Source organism: Medicago sativa, chromosome 7 (genome assembly GCF_051527215.1).
Source record: "Medicago sativa cultivar Bolivia chromosome 7, Bolivia_mono, whole genome shotgun sequence".
Lineage (NCBI taxonomy): Eukaryota > Viridiplantae > Streptophyta > Magnoliopsida > Fabales > Fabaceae > Medicago > Medicago sativa.
This window is the reverse complement of record NC_140755.1, coordinates 14,647,270-14,653,852: the sequence shown is the minus strand read 5'-3', so window position 1 is coordinate 14,653,852 and position 6,583 is coordinate 14,647,270. Positions and strand designations below refer to the sequence as shown.

Here is a 6,583-nt window from a genome sequence, read left to right as displayed (position 1 = left end):
ACATCGACCTTCATTTGCATCCAACCACCCTTGGTAGGTCCATAAGTTTCCAAGTTTGATTCTTCTCCTTGCATACAACTACACTTTTTAGTCCCACAAGCTTTCACCTTTACCTCTTTAAACCTCATAATGTCTTCCACCCTCTCAAGGACTTTCAGAATCCCCAAATCGTGTCACGATTTCACGAAATCATGCCACAATTTTTCAGGAGGACAAACATCAAATTTCAAAATTCAACAATATCATGAAGGTGAGAAAAACACAAGAACGAGAGGGGGTGTTTGAATTGTGCTTTATTCGTTTGCATCTCTTTAAAAAAACATATAACAACGGAAAGTAAAGAGATAAGGAAAGAGACAACAAAAAGAATTTATTTTAGTTCACCTCACAACCTGAGATTACTTTCAGTCCCCTTCCACTTCGAACATATTTTTCACTATAATCAAATCTAATTACAATAACACCACTAAAACAACCCTGTACTAGATTTCGTTGCCTCAACCTAGATGACTTTCTAATCTCAATCTAGAGCTATACAACAAGTTGTTTAAAAAAAACGGTGTTTGCATAAACTTTAGGAATATTTCACATATATGAAGCTCAGTAAACTTAATGTATATACTATAATTGAAATAGTGTATATATATGAAAAATTGGACATGCATGTAATAGTAGTTTAGGGAATGACAACTTTAGTTTTTATATTAAGTTTAACTAATCCTCACATAATTGGTTTGTAAAGATTTTCACTTTATAACATATATTTAGACATTATCTCACGTAACAGCCAATTTCAAATGATACAATTACACACTATAGTTATTTTGCTTATTATACACATTTGGAAATTAAATTTTAGAATGAGTGGCAATTATCTATCGTGCTCTTGGATTTCCAATCTCAGAAAACACCGTTGCAGAGAACAAAGGTTGTTCTTCAGTACTGGCTGAATTGGTGCTTACCTTGCTTGTTTGAGTCTCATAATCATCACTGCTACTCGTGAAACGAACATCACTTCCATCTTCACTTGTAAACCGCGATACTTGTTGTCTTTCCTCACTTTTTTCCTTTTCATGATTCCAACCAAACTTAGTATCCTCCTCACTTATCTCCAACTGCAATGCAAACTCTAAAGCTCCAACCACATCACTCATCGACATTCGTTGATTTCCATCATCATGCAAACAACTCAACACCATTTGACAATAACTTTTCAGACATTCAGCCGTTATAGAATCCTTTATGAACGGGTCCACCATCTCTTCAAGGATCACACCTTCATTGTAACATCTTTGGAACCAAAATACTAAACTCGCTTTTTTCTTTTCCAAAGAACGAACCAAAGGTGGTCTTGCACACAACACCTCAAGAAGCACAACACCGAAAGAATACACGTCGGACTTTAGAGTCAACCTTTGACGAAGGTAGTATTCGGGATCTAAATATCCAAGACTACCCTTCACCACGGTGCTGACATGAGTCATCGACATTCCTGTTGGTCCCACTTTTGATAGCCCGAAATCAGAAACCTTAGCCACCCATTTATCATCTAACAATATGTTGGTACTCTTCACATCACGGTGTATGATATTGTGCTTCGCACCTGCATGAAGATAATGCAAACCCCTTGCTGCACCCAGCAGAATCTCAAGTCTCTTCTTCCAAGTAAGAGGTTCGTTATCCGAACCATAGAGATATTCACGAAGAGTGCCACGTTCCATGAAGTCGTAAACGAGAATCATCTCTGCACCTTCGTTACAATATCCAATGAGTGAAACCAAGTGAATATGACGAAGCTGAGAGAGTAACTCTATTTCATTCATGAACTCGTCTACACCTTGTTGAGAACCCGGTTTCAAACGTTTTATTGCTACGGGTGTACCTTCATCGATGTAACCTTTGAACACGTTACCAAACCCGCCAACTCCAATGATAAAAATATCTTCGAAGTTGTTTGTCGCGGCTCTTATCTCCGCTATTGTAAAATAGCGGCACAAATGGGATGGTAAAGTTGACGAACCTTCTTTTCTTGTCCTCCATGAACTTTCTTCCATTTCAATATGAGATTCAAGTCTTCTTCTCCTTCTAGCATAAACTAAGATTCCCACAACAACAAATGCTAGCAAGAGACATGAAACTACAACAACAACAAGGATAACTGTTGTTGATTTCTTCTGTTGTTTAGTTGGTAAAACATTTTCCTTGGAAGATATATTAAGTTTTGGATTTGATCCAAAGAGATTATCATTTTTATCATTTATTTTCAAAATCTCGATGCCATTCAATGTGACATCACTGTATCTTGTGAAGATACGTCCTGGTGCTCGTTGTAGCTTGATTGAAAGATTAACTCTTTCAATTTGAGAGCTTCCTTCTTGAGAGTACATAGACACAGCATAATCTTTATGAACAGGAACCATAGGAGCAGTACTCCAATAAATCACATCAGCGTTTATCTCCGCCAAAGTATTAGCTATGAATATTTGAAAGACTCTATCACCTTTATTTTTGATATGCTCATCAAACTCACAAAAATGCAACCTTACCATATAAGTAAAACGAACATCAACTTCGAAATTCCAAGTTACATTGAAATCCTCTGTCTCATCCAATCCACGACTTCTTGCAGTTAAGTAAACAGCTTCTGGTGTGTAATTTGGAATGGTATTGTTTAAATAGTTTAGATGATCATGTCCAAAAACACTTGATACACTTTTTGGATATTGTTTCTCCAAGTAATGAGGATAGTCGTTGTCCCAATAACGAAACATACCTGTATCTTGGTTAGCAGGAACTTGATTATCTCCAACATTGACTCTATAAACAATCTCCAAAGCTTTGTCGTTAAGACCTGGGTAATCACTGTTGTCTACGTCAAGTGATTTCAAATGATAATCTGGGTCATTGGGGTTTGTGTAATAGAGGAAAGAAGGCATTGACACAATTTCGATTCCGTTAATGAAAGCATAATAAGGAATTGATTGGTTTATGTTGCTGGGAATGAATGTTATGTTTAGGTTCTCATTTGGATTGATTTGGATACAATATTCGTTGGTGATTTTTTCCTCATCATGACGAAGCCAAAGTGAAGGGTTGAAGTTTTTAAGAAGGGTAAGGTTGTTGTTTACTTTAACAGAGAAAAGTGCATTTGAAAGGGAATTAGAAGGTTCAAAGCTTCGGTACGAAGTCGGGTAAAAATGAAGGCGAAGAAAAACAGGGGAAGTAGTGATGCTAGGAAAAGAGTATGTGAAATTTGAGAGAGAGACACGTGCGTGTGTGAATGGAATTTGGATATTTGAGAGGGAGTTAGGTGGTATAGTAAGAGATAGGTTTGTGCTTTTTGGTTCATTGAAGGAAAAGAGATTTGTGTTATCATTATTATCACCAACCCAGATTCGTTTATCAAAGGTAGTGTTTGTTGAGGAGCCACAACCGATGGCTAAATTGTAAATAGGGTCGTATGAGGTAGCAACTAGAGGGAACAATAGCAAATAGAGAGATAGCAGGATGATTTTAGTGTGAAATTTTTTGTTTATGGAGTTTGCCATAGTTCTCTGAGAAGAGAGTGAAGAGTAGATTTTGTTTTACTTGTTGAGGTTTGGGATCCCAGAACTTGCATTTATTGATTGATTGAGAGGTAGGAAGGGAAATTCCTACGAAAGTACGCTAGAGGAGACTAGTCATGAAATCGACTACTTTGAAATGTTCAAACGATCTCTTTGGGAAGCATTTAGGATCACATAACATTGGATAAGAAATAATCCACTCCATTCTATTACTATGCGTCACACATTTATTTATTACACTTATTTAATATATATATATATATATATATATATATATATATATATATATTAAATCTCAACCATCTATTTTTAATCTAATGGTTGATAACCATTCTCATATAAGATAGTCATTCTCATAGTATACATATATATATATATATATATATATATATATATATATATATATATATATATATATATATATATATATATATATAATTGAACCTTGAGTTGTTCATAAGCCTCCATTGTGTTTATATGTTATACTTTAGAAAAATTTCCTATTTCTAATTAGATATCCAAAACAATTATGGTTAAATTTTACAAATTCTACGTTGAAACAAGATTAAAACCCATAATTTATTGGGCTAAATTAAAAAAAAAAAAATAGATTGTTAATTTTGCCAAATGGTTAAAAATATTAAAAGAAAAAAATAGGTGTGTATTCAGTGGATCCTCAACATGTTATGGATCATTTTCATCAATTCATATATGTTGCAGGAGTCCACATTTCTCGTCGTTCATTCCTTCACATGACTTGGCTTTGTTGTATTTGGATTATGTTGAATGAAAGGAACCATCGGTTGTTTTCTAATACGGTTACATCAACTGTGCAACTGATGGAAAAGGTAAAAATCACTACTCTTTCATGGTTGAAAGCTAAAAATGTATGTTTTCCCTTTGGTTACCATATGTGGTGGCAACAACCCCTTCCTTGTTTGGGGATTGGCTGACCGTTGTTCCGTTCTTTTTTGATTTTTATGAATTGGATGGTGTAATTTTCTTCTGCTTCTTAATGCACTCCTTGTGCTAGGGAGCAGAATTTTTTGTTAATATATTTCATTTTGGTTTGTTCAATATTTTCTAATACGGTTGTTTTCTATAAAATATCTTTCTCTTATATATGTGAAAATCTGTTAAATAGTTAAATTGCGGTAGTTCTTGATTTTATTTGCTTATTTATGCGAAAACAAATTTTTATGTACATATATAAAAAAGTTGATATGATAAAATTTTGAAAACTCATGACTATTTTCAAAATATCAAAATTAATGTAATGTTTCTATTAAATAAATTTTTATTTTATATGCAAAACACCGTTCAATGTTTGCACTGTAACATCCCGATTTTTTTTAGTTTATTGTTTTTTTAATTATTTAGAATTTATTTGTTTATTTGATGGGTTTGAATTGATTAGTTAGTTGATCTTTATTAAAAATTGAAGAGTCAAGGGTACTTCTGACATTTAGGAGAGAAGGGTATTTTGTGAAGTTATTAGAAATAAGAGTTTTGAGGAATTAAGATAATAGAAGTGTATGAGTAAAGGAGGTTTTAGTTAAGTAATTGTGTAGTGTTATCTTTATGAAGGATGAAAAGAGACTAAGGTCATTTACTACTGTGTGAGCCAAACCCAAAACAAGTTGATATAAATAAGTGGTAGTCTTTGTGAATTAGGTTTAGAAAATCACTTGCAAACTTTTTGAGATAAAGACAAGAGGTGAAGAAAAGGGGATCTGTAGAGAAAGAATAGGAGAGGGAGACCCAAGCTAGAGGGAGGCTAATTTTGCATATTTAAGTGGTACGGGGGTAGATTATTTTCACCATATGAGATTTACGAACAATTGGGTAGTTATGGGTGGCATAATTTTCCCTACTTTCATGAATCTTGTGATGAATTTGTATTAATTTCGTGCTCTAATTGTTGTTGGGCTATTCACCGTATTTTTTATTCTAATTCTTCTTGTATTGAATATTGGTTGATTAATGATAATAGTTAAATTTGTTTTTAAAAAAAAATTAAATAAACACTCATTGTAAAAAGGATGAATTATGTTGCATAAACTAAAATTAATTTTTATCACTTATTTATAATACAAATTCCTGTTTTTATTTTATTTTATCTCTCACCTCTTTTTACCAATTTCATTTATTTTTTGGTAGTATTATTACTCTCTCTTTCTTGAAGCATGTGAACATATCATCCATTTTTCTTATCATTTTTTTTCTCTCTCTCTCTCTCTCTCTTTCTATAAAAGTAAAAGAAAGAACACATTCTTCCTCCATCTAAGACAAAACCAGCGGCCACCCTTCTATCATTCGCAATAGTCGCCATTACCACCGTTAAACTTATATATTTGTCTTCTATAAGTTGATACTAGGTATATAACCCGTGCGTTGCACGGGTTTCATTATAATTTTTTATAAATTTATTGAAAATAAAAATTTTGGTAGCTCTATTGAATCATTTTTATTTTAAAAGATGACCATTAAAATATTTTTAAATTTTTGTCATCGTCCCAAATAATAGTGCAAATAAAAAATATACACACAATTTTTGCACACATGAATATGGTAGTATCAATAGCACTATGATAAAAACACTAAAAGAATGAGTGGAATTGTCAAATGTGTGGGAATGAGTAGAAAATGAATGTGGGGCATAAGTGGTACTTATGAAGGGTGAGATTGAATATGAAAAGAATTGCACTAATTTTTAAACTTTGTAGGTTATATTTGGAGAAATGTTAAGGATTAAATTCAATTATGATGGTGTAATATATAAATACTCCCTCCGTTTCAAAATGAGTGTCGCTTTAGCCCAAAAAAATTGTTTTAAAATGAATGTGACTTTCAGTTTCCAATGCAATAATAACTTTTTCTTTTCAATTGTACCCTCCAATTAATACTCTGCACACTACTTCCAAAATATTACTTTTAAAACTAACCAATAGTTAGTAAGGATAATTTGGTAAAATAATCATTCTCTTTCTTTTAATCATTGCATTTCTTAATATGTG

At 32.8% G+C, this 6,583-nt stretch overlaps 1 pseudogene across 1 annotated transcript; it reads right to left on the bottom strand.

Annotated features, from left to right (window-relative positions):
- Nucleotides 1–675: 675 nt before the first annotated feature.
- LOC146904482 (receptor-like protein kinase FERONIA pseudogene) lies at nucleotides 676–3,605 on the bottom strand (annotated as a pseudogene). Its single transcript, XR_015020322.1, has one exon. The product of XR_015020322.1 is annotated as a receptor-like protein kinase FERONIA pseudogene (transcript).
- Nucleotides 3,606–6,583: the final 2,978 nt, after the last annotated feature.